This window comes from Piliocolobus tephrosceles, chromosome 1 (assembly GCF_002776525.5).
Source record: "Piliocolobus tephrosceles isolate RC106 chromosome 1, ASM277652v3, whole genome shotgun sequence".
NCBI classification, from domain to species: Eukaryota; Metazoa; Chordata; class Mammalia; order Primates; family Cercopithecidae; genus Piliocolobus; species Piliocolobus tephrosceles.
The window spans coordinates 70,659,599-70,682,150 of record NC_045434.1 but is presented as its reverse complement, the minus strand read 5'-3'; the positions used below and the strand labels follow the sequence as shown (position 1 = coordinate 70,682,150).

At 40.8% G+C, this 22,552-nt stretch overlaps 1 long non-coding RNA gene across 1 annotated transcript in view; it reads left to right on the top strand.

Annotated features, from left to right (window-relative positions):
• The window catches only part of LOC111537132, a 177,292-nt gene that overhangs the window by 87,347 nt on the left and 67,393 nt on the right, over positions 1 to 22,552 (top strand). Inside the window, exons 3-4 of the long non-coding RNA XR_002729912.1 lie at positions 4,659 to 4,782; positions 5,434 to 5,514. This is a non-coding gene — a long non-coding RNA (uncharacterized LOC111537132). The remainder of the gene's footprint in view (positions 1 to 4,658; positions 4,783 to 5,433; positions 5,515 to 22,552) is intronic.

The following is a 22,552-nucleotide window of genomic DNA, read 5'->3' as shown; positions in this document are numbered from 1 at the left end:
AAAAAAGTCTAAGAAAGTAAAAAATAATAATAATTTTTTGTCTTTGGCCAACTTCGCTTTTTTTCCTTTATAAATCATTCAAATATCTGAAGTCCAAATACTAATACTAAGGACAGTTTGCGATTAACCTTTCCCTGCTCCAAGAAGTAGCCAGCATCAGGGATTCTTCCTTCTAAAATAGCTTAACCAGTTTTTAATACACCAGAAAGACTTTGCTCACAGCCTTCTGGTCATTTATTTTCCTTAATAGCCTTTTATGAGGGACCTTATGAAAAGCTTGCAAGGAAATCCAAGTAAATTATGTTCCTTGGTTCACCTTTACCTACTATTTCATTAACTTTTTCAAAAACAATATGACATAGTTTTCAACATAATTAAAGGGGTTGGGAAAAAGGGAACTTTTAACTACTGCTTGACAGTTTCTGTGGTTGCTTAGGAGGGCTGGGTCACTGTTCATATTCTGCCTCCGCTTAAGGACACTAATTCATTTCTCAGGCTGTCTGGCGAGGTCAGCCACTAGTTCAAGGTGGAAATGACAAGTTTTTAGGCTTTCAAGTGTGCAGCACTCAGCTCTCCAGAGAGCACGAAGGAAGGAAACTCCAAGTTTATCCAGGTCTGACCCAGAGGAAGAGGAAATGATGGGAAGAACCAAGACAAGGGCAGAGGGAGGTGACTCTTTGGAGGGGGAGTTACTCTGAAAGAGTCTCAGACACTCTCAAGTAACTCTTTATTATTATTTTTTTTAGTGAGAAAAGGAGGGACTGATAACAGAACTTGGGAAAATGTTTAGAGTTCCACAGTGGGTATGCAAGGCCAGAATGCGAGGGTGAGCAGAGGCTGGCTAGAACAACAAGGAAAGGGTTAGGAACTCAAATAAGCTCACACAGCTAGTAGTAGCAGTACTAAAAATCATCATCATCATCATCATCATCATCATCATCATCATCATCATCATCATCATCATCATAACAATAGCAGCTGTATTTGTTGAGTGCCTCCTTTGTGCAAGTATGTGCTAGGTATGGGCACGTGCCCATCTCATTGAAGCTTAATAACCAGGGATGGGAGATATCATTGTCCTCATTTATAAATGAGAAAAATAAGGCACAGAGAGTTTAAAGGACCTGGTGCAGTTCACACATTTAATAAATTATCAGGTTTGGCATGCGATCTTCTCTTTTGAATTCTGCAGTACATGGATTTTCATGATGCTAGTTAGTCAGTTCTTAGCACATTCCATAGCAAAACTGGCCTGTAAGTCAAATATTTAAGTAGATGTTCTAAACATTCTAAATATTAATTACCAGTTTTCATAAGTATTATTACGCAATGGTTTTTAAAAAGGCAGATCATATTTAATTTGTATTAATGATGCACCAAGGCATTTCAGGCTTGCAATTCTTAAAACATCTTTATGAATCTCCATTTTCATTGGCTTGAGAAATTGGAAGTGCTTGTTTACAGAAGACTCTGGCTGACAAAATGCTAGTAAAATTGGTTTTTAATGTAGAAAGGAACTAGTAAGGAAAAGCAGAAATGCCTCCATTTCTTTTTGGCTTACTTCTTGGTTTCCACTGGCTCAATGCCTGTTTTTCCTTATGTCCTGAGAAACGGGCCATTTTTAGTCTTTTCCATGACTTCAGAAAGCCCACCATAATTGTCCTGCCACATGCTTCATGCTCCATAGGATGCGATGCCCGAATGTTGGAAAACATTTGTTTTTAAAGTATGTTTTGAAGACTTACGTCCTCTCCTGAGGTGCTCCTGCAAGCTGCTAAGTTCCAAGTGACCATGGCACCTTACCTTCTGGTCTGTCCATGGCTCTGGTGAAACACCCAGTATCTAAAGGGAGCAGGTAAGCACCTGAAGGCACCTCTGCCAGGCCAAGTGGCCCAGCTAGTAGGCTCCCAGCTCCTGATTTGTCCAGACAATGACCATTCAGACCAGAAGCCTGAGAAGCTGAAGAACCAGAAAAGCAACTTGGGCTTTTTGTCAATGAATGAATGTACTAATTGGAAAGAATGCAAATGTTGCAGATTGAGAGAAAAAGAAATATCCTTCAGGGGAGGAGGTGGATGTACCCTCATGGTGGTGGGGACAGGGGACCTTGGGTTTGCTTGTTACCTCCAAGTCTTTTCTGGTCTTTGCAAGGTCTCTGAGTCTTGCTGCAGGACGGGTTTGGTCTGTTGCCTGGGTCCCTGGGCTGGTGTCACAGACGAGTGGCTCCTTTGTTGTGTCTTTTAGAGTTTGCCCTTAGTCCTGCCCATGGTCCTGGCCATTTGCCTCTGGAGGTAGAATCCTTACACTCTGTAGCCAACTTGTTCTAATCCCAGGCTTCCACATGTCCTCCTGCCTCTCAGTACCGTTATATCATGCCACAGGAGTATTTGGGAGCTTCTGGTTCCATGTATACCAAGGACAGACAGACTTTGGGAAGCCAGAAACTCTATTTCATGGCATCTAGGCAACTATCTGAGCCAGGCGAACTTACCTGGCCATAGTACCATGTTGCTGATTGTTGGATAATTCACAGTGGGTCCCTTGAAACCTGTCAGTGTTTCCATTTTGTCTCATTTGTTAAATGGGAAATATTTTATTTGCATTAAATCCCTCATAAGTAATTTTAAAGTAGGTTGGACCTGTGCTTTTAATATAAAAATGTTATTTTTGAAGCATCTAGTTGGTGACTGAGAAAAGAAAGATAAGAAAGATAATATTCTCAGTTTGTTCAGTCATCAACGAGGAGTCAAGTAAATGAATAACATATTGTAATACAACACAGATAGCCATAAAAATCACCAATCCCATTTCCTATTCCAGAGTATACAGGAAGACTTCGTTTTCTCCTTTTGCAGTTTTTTTGAGGCCATGTGGCAGGGTTCCAGTCAAAAAAATTAGGGCAGAGGGATATAAGCCACTTCTAGTCATGTCCCTTAAAAGCATCTTAAAGAATATTTCAGTTTTCCTTCCTCTTCTACAATCAGCTAAAGGCCATTGGTTTGAATTCCTGAGTCACCGCTTGGAAGAGAGCCTCCAAGGAGAGCTTCTAGACTTGCATTGGATAGCTACGTAAGGAAGAAATAAACTTGTGTGTGAAATCACTGAGACTGCTGTTACAGCAACCGGTATTTATTGCTGTAGTATAGAAATTGGTACCAGAAGTGGGATATTGACATAACCAAACCACATTCCTTGACCTTTACACGATCCCAAGTATTTATCATTGGTTTAGTAATATAGCATCTGGCAGGAAGGAAACTAATACCAGAAAATGGAAAGATGGGAATTCATGTTATGTAGTGATAAATCCAACTATTGCTACTATTAATGAGAAGTTAGTCCATGTGCCTGGTATATACCTTTAGGGGAAATGGTTAGCAAACAGAATTTTAATAGTGGTATTGGCTAATGTTGAAATATCTCTTTCGTGTATTACAAGAAAGTTGCAAGAAAGAGATGACTCAGGAAATAATCATTGAGTTAGTAAGCAGAAATAGAGTAGAATACAGAGTCAAGAAATTTGGCCTTGTAGGGTTGGAAAAAATAAATTTCTTTTAAACTCAAACAGTAAGATATGGCACCAAAAATGACTTTAAGTGATAAATATCTAGCAAAAGTTCTCAATTGAATGAAGTCATTTGAGGTGAAAATCAGATTAGTCATGTGGTCTTCTCACCTATTGTTTCTTATAGCCTCAATGTAATTAGGTAATTACGTTGGGGAAAAAAAGGTATGGAGGTGAAGACACAAAGAAAAAAAGGTAAATTTGATAACAATGTTTAGAAAGTAACTGTAGGTTTAGTTACCGGCACTTGGAACTGACTAAAAGCAAAGAGATCTACATCATCTAAGATTTTGATAATTGTATTACGATGAAACCAGGAGCCTGGACTTAAAAGGCCTTTGCTTGGTCCAGGCTTAAAACAACTTTTGAGTTCCCAACACATTGCAGACCAAGCACATGTCAGGCTTCTAGAACTGTACTGCTCTGAAGGAAAATGAATTCCCCTGAGCCTACTTCACATGTAGCTAAGGAGAAGAACAAATACAGGAGTCCTTCCCGGAGTCAAGTCCACACATCTCCACCACACCCAGAGTATCTGTGCTTCCCATGTTGGCACAGAAAGGTTTCAGCATTGCCAAGGACCATGATGTGTTTTGTCTCTTATTTCCCATTACAAATAGTACTATTTATTGCAGTTTTCCCGTCATTTTTCCACCATTATGGTATGGTTTATGATGGTGGAGATCTGGAATACAGATAACTAATGTTTTACATATGAAGGTCACTGCACTGAGAGGGGCTGTGTCAGACTGATGAATAAGAAAGATGGTGCCTCACCCAGATATCCTAGACATTGATCTGGAGGTGGTGACTAAATGGGACTTTGGGTGCTCCCCTTGGCGTGGGGTGAGTGTGTTCTGTGAGAGAAAGTGGGAAATGAATATTTGGTGTTCAGAAGGGCAACCCATGGCAAGAGACTTTCAGCATTCACCATTTTTGAGTCTCTCCTTGGGCACGTAGGAAGATTACGTCTTCCAGGTGACCCTGCAGTTACACGGGCCAATGGAATGTGAGAAGAAACAATGACTGTCACTTGTAGAACAAGTATTTTAAACTTGGTGTGTCTTCTCTATATTTTCTCCCATCTGAACAGCTGGAAGCAAAGGATGTGAAGATGGGAGAGCCGCATAATGGAAGGATCCCAGATTTCAGAGCTGTCACTTGGAGGAGGGGCACCCAGTGAAGGTATCTATCTAATCCACACCATATCTTCATGAGTAAGAAATAACCTTGTCTTGAGGTATAATACTTTGGAAGTTGTATTTGATAGTGGCCTGCATTGATTTCCATGACTAATATACTATTCTAAACTAAAGACTGGTTCTAAAAGCTGGGAAAGCTCTTTCTCTTGGAAGGAGTGAAATTGTCCCCCTACCCCATCATCACCATCATGATCATCATCATCACATTTGGTTCAAAAAAAACTTTTTGAGTTTCTATAATGTGTCATGCACCGTGGCAGACCTTGGAATGGAAAAGGGAATAAGACACTATTCCTGGCCTTGTCCATAATCTGGTGAGAGAAACATATATAAACAAATAATGAAATAATTATTTCCTAAATGTGACACCATTAACACATGACACAACTAGCTGTTTGGAAGTTGGGGGTGGGCAGTGATAGGTAAAGGCCTTGCAGAGGAGGTAATGTATGTATCAGCTTCTAAAGGATGAAGAGGGATTTTCTAGGCAAACAGGGCAAATGGAAGCCTTCCTAAGTACAGGAAGAAATGTGTGCAAAGGCATATAGGTATGAAAATCAGGAAAGTGAAATTGATTTCTACAATTGAAGATAAAAAGCATATTTATGACTCTCATAATTATCAACTTCATCATCCCACCAACGTTATTTATTAATTTCCATGCAGAGTGACCATATGGATTTGATCCCTATCCTTCAGAGGTGCTCAGCCCAAGGGAACACTGGTAGTAGATTAAGCACTGACCAGGTGAGTTAAGCTCTATAATTTACTGGCTGTAATATGAGCCAAATCACTTGTCATATTTACTCTTTCTGATCCATAGAACTGTTGTGCAAATTCAGTAAGTAAAACATGTGAAACATCATTTGTAAAAAATAACATAACGTGTATGTTTATGTTTTTATAGTAACGAAGGAGGGTTGGGGCAGTAGGACAAGAGTCATAGAAACTTGTGTGCTATCACACAAAAAGGACACGTTGTACTTCTTTCTGGTGGTAGTTTACTGGTATCCTCAAACAAATCATACCTGTGGGCTAGGGTACACCTGGTAAGCTAACTATTCTCGGGGGCCAGGGGCACGCTGTTGTAGTGAAGCCCATGGGGAAGGCTGGGCCAGGTGGGATGTTTACTCAGTGTGCCTGAAGGTGGTACAGCCAGAGCAAGGGTCAGGATCAGAGATTAAGAAGAAAACATTCTAGTCAGAGAGTGGCTTGTTTTTGGCAGGGTTCAGAGGGTAGTGAGTGAGTAAAGCTGTAAAAGGAAAATAAATCCCAGCTCTGAAGCCAAAAAGATAAACAAGTTAGGATGTAAAACATAAGTGAGATAGGACAAGTGGTTCAGAACTAAGGCTTCAAAGAGTGAAATCACTGAAGGGACACCTTTCATTGTGTTTCCTTTCACGGCCTGGGTGTTTGGCAGGGTAGCACATTTTTACATGTGAGTGGTCTAGGTGGTGACAAAGAGGCATGGACCTCAGTCTTTTTTCTTTCTTTTTTTTTTTTTTTGAGACAGAATCTCACTCTGTCACCCAGGCTGGAGTGCAGTGGCATGATTTTGGACTCACTACAACCTCTGCCTCCCAGGCTTAAGGGATTCTCGTGCCTCAGCTTCCCTAGTAGCTGGGATTACAGGCACATGCCACCATGCCTGGCTCATTTTTGTACTTTTAGTAGAGTTGGGGTTTCACTATGTTGGCCAGGCTTGTCTCTAACTCCTGTCCTCAGGTGATCTGCCCACCTCGGTCTCCCAAAGTGCTGGGATTACAGGCATGAGCCACTGCTTCCAACCCCAGTCCTTAAACTGAACATTATTGTTCTGGTCTTGAGACTTGAGAGCTCCAGGTGAAATAAAGATTTGGAATTTCCTGCCATCTACCTTCCTCTCAATTTCTAGGTATTTGACACATTTCAAAGCTTCATCATAGCAGTGACTCTTGATCTATCAGTGGCACCTGAGGAGACCATGAAGTAGGCATGGGAATGTCATTGGCCCCCAATCATTGGAAATAAGTCCCTAAAATACCCCATTTTGTCTTAGTGATCCATCATGGAGCTGTTATCCATGCATCTCCTAAAACCTGTTTAAGCCTATTTTGATGGTCATAATATACAACCTTGCAAGGACACAAAGCCTTCATAGTCAACTGCTTTGTAAAATAGTACTTTCACATACTTGAGATCCTAAATCTACCTCATTAAAGATTGAATGCTCCTAGTACTTTGAGATCTGATAAACCATTTCATTTTTATCCATTGAGATCTTCAACATTCTGACTGAGGTGTAGAGCATTATCTTTATAACCTAAGCCTATATGACATTACCTAACTGAAAGTTACTGGTGATGCATCTGAGAAGCTCAAACCCAGCGAAACTCATCCTAGAAACTTGGATGACATTGCAGCGTGTCCAACCCATCAATAAATCCTTGGAGCTTTAGCTCTCTGCTCTTCCCCTCCCCCACAATTACAGTGCCGTCTCTTTTGGGAGAAGGATGGTGGAATTACTTTGGATTGGAATTAATGGTATAAAGAGCTACCTTCTCATCTGAGTAATGCTGATTCATCTCCATCCCTGGTCATTTGCTACCTATTAGAAATATCCTGACAGCCTGCATCTCATTACCACTGCAGCAGGGCCAGCTCCCAAGAATAACCTTCTAAGGAGGATGAAATGTACGCCTGTGGCTTCTAATACCAGGGCATTCACATTCATATTTTTAGCAGCATATATCAGAGTTAGCCCAACCTTTAGTGTACTGTATGTACTTTTAATAATCTCCATAAAAGCCTGATTTCCAATCCCTAGGCTCAAGCTGACAGTGTAAATAAAATCACCCAAATCCACAGGGTAAGAGAAATGAAAATGACATGGATTAAAATTTGGTCAAACCTCTTTCTTTTTAAAAATTCTGCTTCCCTTCCAATTGGATCACGACCCTCTGTGTGCTCAGCTTAAGACCAGACGGTATGCTTTCACTTTTATTCCTCTCTGCAGCAGGCTTACAGTATTTAGTGAGAGTCTATAAAGAATGTGTGCTGGGTAGAGAGTTAATACCATAATCCCCCATCGTTGGGGTCAAATGCTGAATAGAGCAAAAGAATTAGAAAACATGTTACATACAATGGCAGGAAAAAATGCATCAGCACGCTGTTCTGTGAACACCAGCATTCATCACCCACAAGTAATGGCCATGAGGTAATAGAATGTATAAAGAGATGTGTACTTGAAGTGTAATGTGTGCACTGATGCAGGGATGGGAGACTTAAGCAGAAGTCTAAATACCCATATACTCTGGGAAGTATTTGTCACCATGTTTAATTGCTTCTTTTTAAGTACCTGCTTGGATTTAGTTCCTAAGTAACACATTTAGCCACTAAATTGTTTCACAGAGTGGAACCTTGAGCTATCTCTTTTCACTCTTCAGCAGTGGGTGTGAATATAGTTCTCAAAGTGCTGTAATACATCTGTCTCTGGAGAATTCTCTTAATGAACAAGTAGAAATTTGAGGCACCTCAGGAAAAAGAGTTGAACAGCTACCTTCTATTCTGTCTTGGGAAAGTCAACCAAACTCCCCTGGAGTAAGATTACTAGTGAATAAATAACTTTGTATGGAATTTCTACAAAGAGGAATGAGTGTGTGTGTGTGTTGTGTGTGTGTAGATGATTTAATCATAAAATGACAAGTTGGATTTATTTTAAATAAGATTCTTTTGTCTTAGTCCATTTTACTATTGCTATAGCAGAATACCACAGACTGGGTAATTTATAAATAACAGAAGTTTATTTGGCTCATGGTTCTAGAGGCTGGGAAGTTTAACATTGTGGGGTTGCATCTGGTAAGGGCCTCCTTGCTGTGTTATCCCATGGGAGAAGATGGAATGTCACGAGATGGTGCAACAGAGCGCAAACGAGAGCTGCATTTGCTTTTATAGAAAACCCGCTCTGGAGATAACAACATTAATCTATTCAAGAGGGTAGAGCCCACACACCCTCACCACCTCTTAAAGGTCCAACCTCTCAACGCTGTTGCATTGGGGATTGTGTTTCAAACACATGAACTTTGGGGGACACATTCAACCATAGCATCCTTTGAAGTGGTAACTATTAAAGATTTATATTTTAAGACTTTTATTTATTTTTAAATTTACATATAGTAAAATTTACTCTTTGAGGTGCAGAGTTTTATAGTTTTGACAAATGTATAGAGTCATGTAAGCACCACTGTTATTAAGATACAGAACACTTTTATCATTCTCAACAGTCCTTTGTGCTATTGCTTTGTAGTTAAAATTTCCACCCCTCACCCCTGAAAATCACTGATCTGTTCTTTGTTTCTATAAGTTTTGTCTTTTCCAGAATGTCACATAAATGAAATCATGTGGTATTTGCCTTTTAGGTCTGTCTTCTTTCACTTAGCAAATGCGTTTAAGATTAATCCATGTTGTAGTATCAATGGTTTGTTCATTTCTATTATAGAGTAGTATTTTATCTTTGTAATTTTTCAATGGCATTTCAAGACTAAATGACTGAAAGCTAATGGCCCTAAGAATAAAACTATTAGGAAAATTATTAATTAGAGTTTTAGAGATTTCTGTGAGGGATTATCTTTTGTTTACTTACATAAGACACCAGGATACATGAAAATACAGAGTGAGGTTGGATTCTAACCGGGAAGTATAAGACATACTATGAGTAATTTAGCATGTTAGCTTTTTCTCACAGGGCATATTGACTAAACTACTAAAGACATATTATTTCAAGTAAATAAGTTATTATTGCTCAAAACATAAATATTATTATGCCCTTAATTGTATATGTTATCTTTACATTTCTATTAGTCCACAGTCAGTCTCCCACTCTTCTCTACTGGCTACTCCTCTTCTACCTGACCCATAAATGCTAATGTTCCTTTTCTCACACTATACCTGCTTTCATGGAGAAATCACTTATACCCATAAATAGATAGGGATGGCCAGTCTACATCTCCAACCCAGGTTTCCCCCATGAGTTACAGACATATACAACCCAAATACACACCGTTCCAAATAGAGCTCAGTATCTACCAAACCAAATGGTTCCCCCTTCGTAGGATTTTCCATACACTTCTCTTAGCTCTTATCTCACTTCCTGTTTCCTCCACCAGACTAAAGGCAACGAACATGTGTCTTTCCCCTAGTGCCTGTTATATAGTAGGAATTCGTAAACATTTGTGGAAAGAATGAGTGCATGTGATACTCATACGCATATAAATAGGGATTTATTTCTACTCCTAACTCCAATGTTTATAAATGGTTTTTATATGAACGAGTGACTAGGATACACATTTATTTCTAACCTAACCACCAACCACCATACCTGCACAAAATCTAGAGGTCAATGTCTGTTTTATACAGCAGAGAAAATAGTTAGCACATTTCACTTTTCTTCCTATTACATTTTCTCATTGAAGTCATATTTTTTATTCAATCTTATAAATACCTTTTCATGTCTTACAAAGTTCCCAGGTATTATTTTCACTGGTTGAATCATATTGCCTCTAAAAGGAGTCCTTCTTTTACCCTGAAAGTTCAGTTTGAAGCATCATGAGGACCTCGTGATAGAACTAACTCCATTCAACAGTCTGTACTTTGTACCATTGGTTCTCAAAGTGTGGTCCCTGAACCAGCAGCATCAGCAGCCTCTAGGGACTTGTTAGAAATGCAAATTTTGGGGCACCATCCCACACTTTCTGAAACAGAAACTCTAGTGTGAGATTCAACTATCTGTGTTTTAACAAGCTCTTTGGGGGATTTCAGTGCTTGCAAAAGTGTATGCAACTATTGTCATACACTTCCTAGTGATGGTCCGCTTGTCATATAGTATCATCCTGAATTAATTCTCACTCTTGTTATTCACTCAGGACCCTCATCAGTCATAAATCATACTCATATTGAAAACAAGCCTGTGTATTTGACAATGAGTTTATAGAGCAGAACCTGAGGTCTTGTTGTACATAAAACATAAGAATGGCAACGGTGTTTTTTTAAAACTTAGTTTTAGTAACAGAAAATTTCTTCAAATGAAATATTATGCAAAAGCCATGTGTGTGTGTGCATGTGTGTGTATGTGAGTGTGTGTGTGTGTGTGTGTGTGTGTTTGTCAGACGAAAGGGAATTACTATGGTTGACTGTTATGAAAGCAGTCTGCCTATTTGACTGGGCTTCCTCCTGGCTGTCCCCTTCTCCACAATACCTCCAGGAAACAGTTTGAAAACCTCTGAGTCAGTGGAAAGGGAATTAAATATGGATCTGGGGACCTCGGCTCTAGCCTGTTTCTTTGGTCAATTCATTTAGCATTTCTGGGCCATACTTTCCTGATCTGAAAATGATAAGTTACCTTTAAAATTTCTCAACTAGTTGGAAGTTCGTTTTTTCTCTTCTGTACTTTTAGCTTCTGACAGAAAGGAGTATGGACTGTCTTGAACATTCTCCCTTCCTTGGAGACATAGGAAAGAGCTGTTGGCTTTGCCATTTGCTAGTCCTCTGACTTCTTCTTCAGTATTGACTTAGAGGCATTAATGAATAAACAGGGCTAGGCTGCCACCATTTTGAGTGCCAACAAAGAGAAGGAAAGCTTCCATGAGAGTCACATAAACATTTAACAGATTTTCAACCCCGGCATTTGACTGGGAATGTGGGCTGATGATGGGGGATATGTGAAGAATTGAGAGAATAGCAAAACACAATTGCATTGGCCTTCTCTGCCACCTCCTTCCACCTTCTCTCTCTCCTCTCCCCTCTTCTCCCCTTCACCCTTACTCCTCCTCTTTCTCCAAGAGCTTGCAAGGTGCTGGCCTAGAGTCACCCATCCCATAGTACATCATCTAACTCTCTGTGTATCCTTGATACTCCCAAGACCAAAATCTAAAATGGGTAACATACATTTTGGTTTACTTTGACATTCCCTCCCACAACTCATCGGGTTGTGGATTTCCATCTTCCTCTTTCTTGCTCCCTCCTACTCCCCCATTTTCCCTTTCAGTTCCCCTGACCCTCCCTAAGGACTCTTCTAAGGGACAACTCTAAGCCAGCTGGCCTCCTCTGAGTTAAAGGGAAGATGAGCGCAGGTGGGAACTGTGATGTCCCACTCTCATGCAACAGTAGGGTTTACTGTTATGTGTCTTATGGGAGCAGGGGGTGGAACAATGGAGAACCTGAGGGGGCAAAGTGTACTGATCTTATCTTCTTGTAGCTTTGTTCTGCATAAACTCTCCTCTGAAGCCATCTGGAAAGAAGGCCTTTCTGTCCTCTGCTCAGCCAGTGGCAAGGGGCTGATTCTCAGGGGTTCTGAATGCTCCGTCAGTCATTCCCCGGCAGAGATTTTGATAGAAATACCAGACATACTTTAATTAAAAGTGTACTCCCAAAATGGCCTGGTAGGGAAAGCATACTGATAAATATCTATGCTATTGCTTACATTTGACAACAGACTGTACTATTTGTGCACATACAATTACTTTTTAAATGGTGATTTAAAAAATGGAATCTAGATATATGTTTTTCTATTTTCTTTTATTTTATGAAAAGCTAAAGTACAAGACTGCTTGGTCTGAATAGCTGTCAGCCCCTCTATGTCCCTTCCTTCTTTCTCCTGCATTTGTAGCTTCCCCCTCACTTTGGTCTTCTTTCCCACAGCTTGTAAATGGGTGCAAGTTTCACCTGTCTTTTTACTCTCATGTTTGTCTTTCTTTCCTGCTCTGCTCCTCTTTCTCTCTTGACAGTCAAACTCACAGAGACTAGAGTTAACACGAAGGATCTGTGATGGTGCCCCACTTTCTTCCTTCAATCACCCATAACTCCTTTGGATTCCACTGTCCCGTCCACACCCCCAACACTACTGAAACTGTCCTGCCATTTCAAATCCCATGCAGCTTGTCAGTCATTGTCACATTTGACCTCGCTAAGGGAAATTGACGATTTCCTTTGGAGTCTGTTCCCTCTTTGGGAGCCCACAACCCCTTCTCTTGCATCTTTCCTTGTAGCTCATTAATTTATGCTTCCCAACTTTTGCTGTTTTTTAAATGCGGGTGCTTCTCGTGGTTCTGTCTTTTGGCCTTGGCTTTTCTATGCTCTTTACTCCTCCTGGACCAAATGAGCTATGCCCTGGGATTTAGCCATCACCTGTCTGCTGGTAGTTTCCAAACCCACTTCATCATTCCAGATCTCCCTCTCATGGACTCGACACACAGGTATTTTGGAATGTCTTTACTAATAGGTATCTAAAAATTAGGTTTGTTAACAAATTAAGATTTTCATCTTACCTTTAACTCTGCCCCTTTTGCTTGGTAAATAGCATCGTTTGGCCACCCAAGTGAGAAACAGAGATGCAGCCAAGTCTTGACTATGCCTAGATCCAATCAACCAAATCCCCCTGATCCTACATTAGACATTTCTTTCTAATGTTTCCACCAAACATGATTACTATTGCTCCTGTTTTGGTTCAGGTTGTGATCACTTTTCATCTGGGCAGATGCTCTCTGGAATCCTGCCTTCAGTCTCCTGTACCTCCAAGTTACCTTCAATTCACTCTCCAGATGATATGTCTGGAATAGCATTATCCAGTACAGTAGCCACTAGCTGCCTACACCTATTTAAATTTAAATTTATTAAAATTAAATAAAATTTAAAATTCAGTTTCTTAGTTACCCTAGCCACATATTGAGTACTCAGTAGCCCATGTGGCTAAGTGGACAGTATAGATAGGGGACATTTCATTCATTTTAGAAACTTCTAATGGATGATGCTGTTCTAGAACACAGTATGACATATCCCTGATTGCTTTACTGATGATTCCATGCAGACTCCAGATTAAACTCTAAATTCATCAGCTTGGCATGTAAGATCCTGCCCTCCACCTCCAATATTTGAACTTTGTGCTTCAGTCATGCCCACCTCCTGCCTCCACCTCCAAGCCTCTTTACTTTTTGTTGTGCTGTGTCCTGTGCCTCCAGTTGGATAGGCTGCTTCCCTTTGTCCAGTTAGAACACCTGTCTGTTCTTCAAACTCAGCTTAAGAACCATTCCATCTGTAATGCTTTTCTTTGCCTTTCTAGGCACACTTCAGGCTCACCTGTTTATGACTTCCCCTGGCAGTTTATGTGACACCCATCATAAACTCTCTTTAAACATGTACTTTTCACTGTGAAAGGCTGAAAAATGGCTCCACATAATTGTGAATAATGGCAAGAGGGACTTGGCAGATATGAATAATGATCAAGAGATAGGGAGAGCATCTTGGATTATCTTGGCAGGCCCAATGATGCAATCACAAGGGGTCCTTATAAGAGAGATGCAGGAGTGTCAAAGTCAGAGATGCAGAGAGAGGAAGGATGTGAGACTATGGAAGCAGAGGTTGGAGTGATGCATTTAAAGATGGAGGGCACCATAAGCCAACAAATGCAGGCAGCCTCTAGAAACTGGGAAAGACAAACAGATTCTTCCCTGGAGCCTTCAGAAGCAACACAGCCCGGCTGCCTCATTTTGGATGTCTGGCTTCCAAAACTATAATATCATAACTTTGTATTGTTTTAAACCACATAGTTTGTGGTAATTTGTTTCAGCAGCAGTAGGAAAGCATACACTTACTTCTCTATTGCAGCTGAAATAGGAAACATCTTTTGCATCTATCCATCCATCTATCTGTGCCACATATCACTGGACATATATTTGGTGAGTACCTGAATGTGCCAGTCCTGGTTGTGTACTGATGTTAGAGTGTTGAATTAGACCTGGCATTACTGTTAGGGGAGGTAAGAAATGGGAAAAGAAGAAGGCAGGAGTCCTGGAATCTTGGAATTTTATAGGTAACCGGGGGCTAGACTCTGAAGGACCCCTTAGACCACTGTCTAAAGTTGGGATTATTTTCCATAGAAAATGCAGAGCCATTGAAGATATTTGCATGATGAGTTCATGATCAGATTTATGTCTGAACTAGTTTGGAAATGGATAGACACTGAAGACAAGGAGACACATTGGGCTGCTGCAATTTTCTGGGTGAGAAATAAGGAGAGGGTAGTAAGGAAAGAGTTCTGGTAATATTTGGGTGAAATTTCGGAGGCAGAATTGATAGGAGTTTGGACCAGAGGCAGTGGCATTGATAGGAATTTGTGATCAGTTAGACACTGTGCAGAAGGGGGCGGTGTCCAAGATGACTCTGCTCCAAGATGACTCCGAGAACGGATGACTCTAAGCTCAGTGCCTGGCACACAGTGGATAAGAAACAATTGTCTTGAATTGAATTATGCGGCGAAAAGACAATGGAGTAGATCATCACTGGGAGGAAAGAATGATGCCAATGAATATGAATAGTGGAGGAAAATAAATAGAAGAATAAGAGCGTGTGTGTGTGTGTGTGTGTGTGTGTGCGCGCGTGCCCCTGCAGGGTGCTGGGAAAAGAGGATGTAAAACATGTGCCCGGTTATCCTGTGTGATTTTTTCCTGCTCAATTTAAGCTTTTGCCCTTTAAGCTAGAACCATGTTTAGAGAGTGAATTCAGAAAACTGTGTAACCACCTTGAAGATGCCAGATTTCTCTCAATGGCAGGCTTACCAACATTTTGATCTGGAATGGTTTTGAGAAGGGGAGGGAGAACAAGTGATTTGAATTGATTTTTGATGCATTTGTTGTTTCATTCTGGAATGAGGGAAATACCTTTGTTTCCTCCCCCTCCTCAGCCTCCCATTGTTATGGGGAATCATGATGTCTAAACCCAGGAAAGGAATGTGCTCTGGTACTGTATGAGGTTATATAGGGCTCCCTTGCTCAAGAGCCTCTGAGGGGGCTCATGGTGGTGAATATTTGCTACATTGAAATGGCATTTATGATCTCAGCTCCTCAAAGTGTCATCCCAAGTTCACCACACTGATGGAGGAATAAGCACAATTATCTAGCAAAAGTCCTGAAGCTGATGTTGCCTTCCAACCATGCTCTGCTGCATATAGACTGTGGTCCCAGCACAGTAGAACAGGGTCCCTGGTGGGCAGACAAACCTTTTCTTGTATTTGTGTTTCTAGAGAATGTTGTTCTAACTGATATTAATTATGACTTTGTAGACTGAAGGAAGGGGGAAAGTCTTTCAGTCTAATTAGTTTGGGAAATTCTGGGTTATACAAATATACCTGTCTTTAGGACTTCTCAGGACCTTTACTTTATGCATATGACCTGTGACTGTCTGAGAATAGAATAAAGATTTTGCTGAACTTACTGGACTGCAGAGCCCTGTAACATTCTGTGGAATAGCATTCCACACACCAGTTTGGAAAGTGCTGTCCTACGAATACAGGATGACCAAGGTGTTCTGATATGCCAGGTACACTCAGCACGAGGCCACGACAAAAACACTTAGCCATTATCCATCTTCAGATTTTCCAGTGAATATGAAACACCAAAGACAGACCAAAATGGTTATTGGACCAGTCTTTTTCTTCTGACACTTTTAGTTTGGGGTTGAATGAAATTTTGCTGATGGACCAGGACATAGGTATGAATCAGAGCCACTTCCATCATCAGCCCATAGCCTACTACACTTGAAGTTTCATTTCCTCCTTCCCCCAACCCCCACCATGGCTTCTATTATAAAGCAATTCATGTTCATTTCCTTCTTTAAAATTGTTTTTTAAATACTTTGAAAATATTGGGCAATTTTCTTTGGATATTGGAGGATAATCCAAGAGAAGCTAGTCATTTATGTTCTGTTTCTCTTAATTCCATGTAACTACTTTACAAGTGTGTAGTATTTTGCAGTTTTCAGGGATCTTTATCACCTACAATCTCATTTGATCCTTTAAACAACTGTATGAAGAGCAGAGGATTAAGCCCCATTTTATGGAAGAGTGAAGCAAATAGCATATTTGGATACCTGCTTTGTGCCAGGTGTTCTGCGAAGTGTTTGGCATACATGAACATATTTAAAGCTCTTATCAACACTATATAGTAGGACATGTATTATCCTCATGTAGAAATGAAGAAATTGAGGCTAAGAGAGTGAAGTCACTTGCCTAGGGCCACATACCTTATAACAGGAAAGTCTGGCATTTAAACTCATGTTTGTTCTATCCCCAAATCCACTCCCCTTCCATCATGCCACCCTTAAAGAGGAAGCTGGACCAAGGGCATCTAAAGATCTGCCCAAGTTCACACAGAGAGTTTGGGAAAGTACTGGGATTAAGACCTAATTCACTTAACTTTTAGTCCAAGGCTCTCTCTGCTACATATTTTGCTGGTCCACAGGAAGGCATTTTCAAGAATAAGTGATGATTTGTGAAATGCCAGCAGCAACAATAACAACTGCATGAGAGCAATGAAGAAGAGGGAAAAAGCAGTGGCTCAAAGTCCCCACCCATCCTGCAAGACCCTCGATGTTGAGAGTAGAGGAGACCCTGCATTTCTGAGAGAAATGCCACCTGAACGTCACTGTCTTATCACATAGGAAAGGGTTTGGGACCACTGAAATATCTTAGGGGGATTTGGCTCTTCATGCCTCTTTTTTTTGATGAACAAGTTCTATTCAGTTCTAGCGATTTTTCTTTTTTTTTTTTTTTTTTTTTTTTTTGAGATGGGATCTGGCTCTGCCGCCCAGGCTGGAGTGCAGTGGCACGATCTCAGCTCACTGCAAGCTCCACCTCCCGGGTTTACGCCATTCTCCTGCCTCAGCCTCCCAAGTAGCTGGGACTACAGGTGCCCGCCACCTCGCCCGGCTAGTTTTTTGTATTTTTTAGCAGAGACGGGGTTTCACCGTGTTAGCCAGGATGGTCTCAATCTCCTGACCTCGTGATCCGCCCGTCTCGGCCTCCCAAAATGGCGATATCTCTTACTTTCACCAATCAGACTCATATAATTTAGTAACATTTAGTGAGCCTCTTCCCCATGTGAATCCCCCATGCTGGTGTCACGGGGATAGCACTGAAGGTGAGTGGGGCACACTTTCTCAGAGCCTACAGACTACACAGAGAGGCGTGTGTGAGAAGCACTACTCCAGAAGTACAAACTGCCAGGAAAGCAAGAGGTGAGGTACTTAGAGGGATTAAGAGGGAATCCTGGGCATTTCTTTCATATAGTGTTCACCTTAATCACTTAGCACAATGACTGAAGGCATCTCTCTTGTAACTACCATGTACTTAGTTCATCAGGGGCATTTATTGTGAAGCCCCTAAAACATAAGAATAGGGCACATTTTTGTTGCCACTCTTCCAAATCCACAGTCTTTTTAAAGTTTTCCTTGAAACCAGATTGGAACAAAAAGGTAGTTAACGCTTCTTTATCCTGATTCCACACTGAGAGCTCCTTGATCCACACTAGACTGGAGAGGGAAGCAAAAGAGAGAAGTGATCTGGTCTTTATTTGTCTGCCAAGTCCCAGCCCTCTGGTTAGGAGTGACTTGGCTCCACCTCGGTTTCCAAACTGTCCCTTTCACTCTCTGCAGTGGCAGCAGAATCTGAGTGTGGAGGCTTGTGCAGGATTAGTACTGATGGGAAGGGTGTGTGTTTCAGTCAGCTCTGGCTGCTATAACAAAATACCATAAACTGGGAGGCCTAAACAATAGAGATTTATGTTCTCATAGTTCTGGAGGCTGGAAGTGCAAGATTAAGGTTCTGGCTGACTCAGTTTCTGGTCAGGGTTCTCTTCCTGGCTTGGAGATAGCTTCTTTTTCCCTATGTTCTCACCTGGCCTTTCATTGGGGTGGATTTGTTTGTGTGCATGCGTGTGTAAGGATGTTGCTCTCTGGTATATGGTCTTATAAGAACCCTAATCCTATTGGATCGGGACTCCACCCTTAAGATTTCATTTAACCTTAATTACTTCCTTAAATGTCTCATCTCCAAATACAGCCACACTGGGGGTTATGGCTTCAACATATGAATTTGGGAGGGACAGAAACATTCAGTTCACAAAATTTGCTCTCTGGCCCCACCCAAATTCATGTCCTTCTCACATGCAAAATACATTCATTCCATCCCAGCAGCCTTAAAAGTCTTAACCCATTCCAGCATTGATTCTAGTCCAAAGTCTTATCTAAACTTCATCTAGATCAGATGAGTAAGACTCAAGTTATGATTCATCCTAAGTCAAAATTTCTATCCAGTTCTGAGCCTGTGAAACCAGATGAATTATGTGCTTCCATAATACGATGGTGGAAGAGCACAGAATAGACATTCCCATCCCAAAAGGAAGAAATCAGAAAGAAGAAAGTGGTGATGGCTCCCAAGTAAGTTAACAACCTAGCAAGGCAAATTTCATTAGATGTTAAGGCTCAGGAACAGTCTTTGGTTCAATGCTCAGCCCTCCAGGTCTGTTGGGGCAACAGTATCACCCAACATAATTATAGGGTACCCTTTAGCTCCATGGGGGCAGCCTCGCCCTCATAGCACCAGACCATGGCCTTGCACCTGAGGCTCTTGACAGTGGCAACCTGGTTCCCCAAAACTGAAGAGGCCCCACTGGGCCTGTGCTGGAAGTGTCAGCCCTGATGATCTCTGAATTGCCTTTGGGATCATTCTTTCCTTTTCTTGAAGAATAAAGCATATTATTGGCCAGATAACTCTATTGTCCAGCCCTGTAGAATCCCAGAAGTCTGGCAGTTTCTTTCATCTCCTACCATTTTTTCCATCCTCTTTAATCTTTTAGTCCAGCTGGCAGAGTTTCTGCTGGTATAATCCCATCTCTATTCCTGGGTTTGCTGAGGTGGCTGATCGAATTCGTGGTTTACACCTATACTAATCTCTTATTAAACAATTGTTCAGTCACACTTCTAGTGTTCTCTTCAGAACAAGCTTTCTCCTTTTATTTTTTTCAATGTAGATAAGCTGAGAATTTTCCAAATCTTCAAATTCTAGTTCATTTTTTGCTTAACAATTCCTTCAATTTTTCTTTCTCCTCTCACATTTTACTATAAGTGATAAGGAAAACCCAAGCTGCTCCTTCAACACTTTGCTTGGAAATGTCCTTAGCTAAATATTTAATTTTGTTGCTGGCAAGTTTTATCTTCCACAAAATATTAGAACACAATTCAGCCAAGTTCTTTGCCACCTTATAACAAGGATCACATTTCTTCTAGTTTTCAATAACCTGCTCTTCATTTTCATCTAAGACCTTACCAGAATGGCCTTTAACATCCATGTTTCTAATGGTCTGTTCATGATGATATACATATTCCATAAGATGATAGAGGCTTTCTCTGTACCTCCTGTCTTTTCTTACTGAGCCCATACCAGAATTGCCTTTAACTTTCATATTTCTACCAAAAGTCCCTTCAAAGCAATCTAGGTTGATTCTAGCATGTACCTCAAAACTCTTCTAGCCTTTTCCCATCACCCAGTCTCAAAGCCACTTCCACATACATTTTCAGGTATTTGTTACAGTAGCACCCCACTTCTGATGTTAAAATCTGTATTAATTTGCTCAGGCTGCCATAACAAAAATGCCATAAATTGAGTGGCTCAACTGATTGTTCTAGAAGTTAGAAGTCCAAGATTAAATGTCTTGCAGGATTGTTTTTTGGTGAGGGTGCTCTTCCTCACATGGCAGAGAAAAAGAGATAGAGAGAGAGAGAGGAGAGAGAGAAAGAGAGAGAGAAAGAGAAATATCATGTCCCTTCTTATAATAAAGATACTAATTCTATCAGATTGGGGTTGTGCCTTTACGACCTTATTTAATCTTAATTACTTTCTCAGAGGCCCCATCTTCAATACAGCCATGCTAGGAGTTAGGCCTTCAACATATAAATTTAAGCAGGAGTGAGAGGTGGTCACAAACATTCAGTCCATAATGATGTGGGAAAGCATTCTGATTCTTTTCTTGCTCATTCAGGCTATGGGGGTTGATTGAAATGGTGTATCCCAAACGGGAAAGCTAGTGGATGGAGCAAAGGCCTGAGAGTCAGGGGAAAGGAAACTACTTCTAACTTCTTTTGGATTATTTTACTATTCATATATTAGTTTCTTTAGCTATTGATTGAGAATCTATAAATCAGGCCTTCTGTGATAAACAAAAAGTTTGAGGATTATGAGGGAAATATGAAAAATGGTTTAGGCTTCATAGAGAAGAAAAGGCACTGTGTAAATCCAAGGCAGTTACAGCCTCCTGAGTGAAAAATTCCAGCAGGTTCTTTCACATTGGCCATACTTATGTGTGCCAGTGCCCAATAATTTTCCCTCTTGCACATTTGGGCTTCCAGATCATTAGGCTGAGAGAAGCAAATTCTTCCCTTGAGAAAATGCACAGGCACTACTTCCCCTCTGTCCCCCTAGTCATAGGCTGAGGGAATCTCTGAGAATCTCTGGAAGGGACTTAAAAGTCATTTAGTCCAGCTGCCAGTATATTCCCTTGATAAGCAGACAAGTGGGAATATAAAATAAAAGTGCAGTTAATTTTCAATTATTTGGATACAGATTCTTCACAGACACAGAGTGAAAGATTTGTGTATTTGGACGTGGTCATTGGGTTTCCTCTTATCTTTTTCTTCTGCAAGCGAAAACAATCACAAATCATTCCAGTGTTCCTTAGAGGATTGATTTCAAACTTTTGAAATCACATAAATTGAAGCCACCTTCATCTATGTTGATGCTGCCTTCATTTTCATTCCAGAAACTTTTGGCTATTCCCCATTCAGAAGGGATTGACTGCATTTGAAATCGGATGACAGAGGAATTGCTCTCCCTGATATTACCCTTCAGCTACATCCCAGTACCGGGAGACTCTGCTAACTGCTATTGCCATAATGACTAGCAATCAAGGCACAATCACTGAAATGAATTAAATTATTAATTTCAATAGCACCCCATGGTGCATTTATAAATTCCACCATCTGGGGAACATAAATATGGAGGTCCACATTCTAAACTTGGAGGCATAGTGCTGGGTGCCAAGGGCTGTATCTTTGAAGGCAGTAAAGATTTTTCAAGATACTATATGTGGAGCAGCAAGCTGTGCATTTCAGAGAAGGCTGTGTCCCTGGGTCTCTATTAGTGTTACCATTTATTTAAGGCTCCCTCCCTCCTTATTTTTTTTAACCGGTTCTTATTGATAGACCCAAAGTATAAAAATATTAGTTTAGAAATGGTACAGGATAGGAAATAAAATATAAGTCTGACTTGAACTATTTAGTCACCTACCTCCTTTTCTCTTCATTAAATTTCCTTTCCTCCTCCCGTAAAGTTGCTTCTCTTATTGACTTTCTTCCAATATGTAAATCTCTGTGTTAAGAAGTATGTTATCCTGAGACTGCTGTTCTTGAGTTTCAAAGGTTTTCAAAATCTGTCTAAAACTTCAAGATAATTGTTGTTGAAGCAGAGGGGATGGAGGATCCAGGAATGGTATGTAACCACTCAAATAAGGGATTTAACTCTCCTTCTTCAGGTGGAAACTTTTGACCAGATGTTGGGGTTCAGTGAGCCTTCCTTGTTTGCCATCTGTGACATCCCCAAGGGCTAGGAAGAGAGGGGCACTTCTAAAGAACATATGTAAATTACTTCCATGGAGCCCTGCAGGGGCACCATAGGCCAGCTTTTTCCTAAGGTGGATTACCCACTCAAAGCCAAGTCACAGCCCCATCCTCACTTGCTACACACCATTTCTTACCATCCACAGCAACTAGATTTGTAATGCATGGGTCCACTTAAGACACAGAAGAGAAATGAGAAATGCAGAGTTTTCTGAACAATAAATAATTCTAGAACATCAGTGGGGTTATGCAGCTCTTGATATTTTTGTTCTCTGTATTTCCAGAACTTTGGTGTAATTTTGGGGTCTTG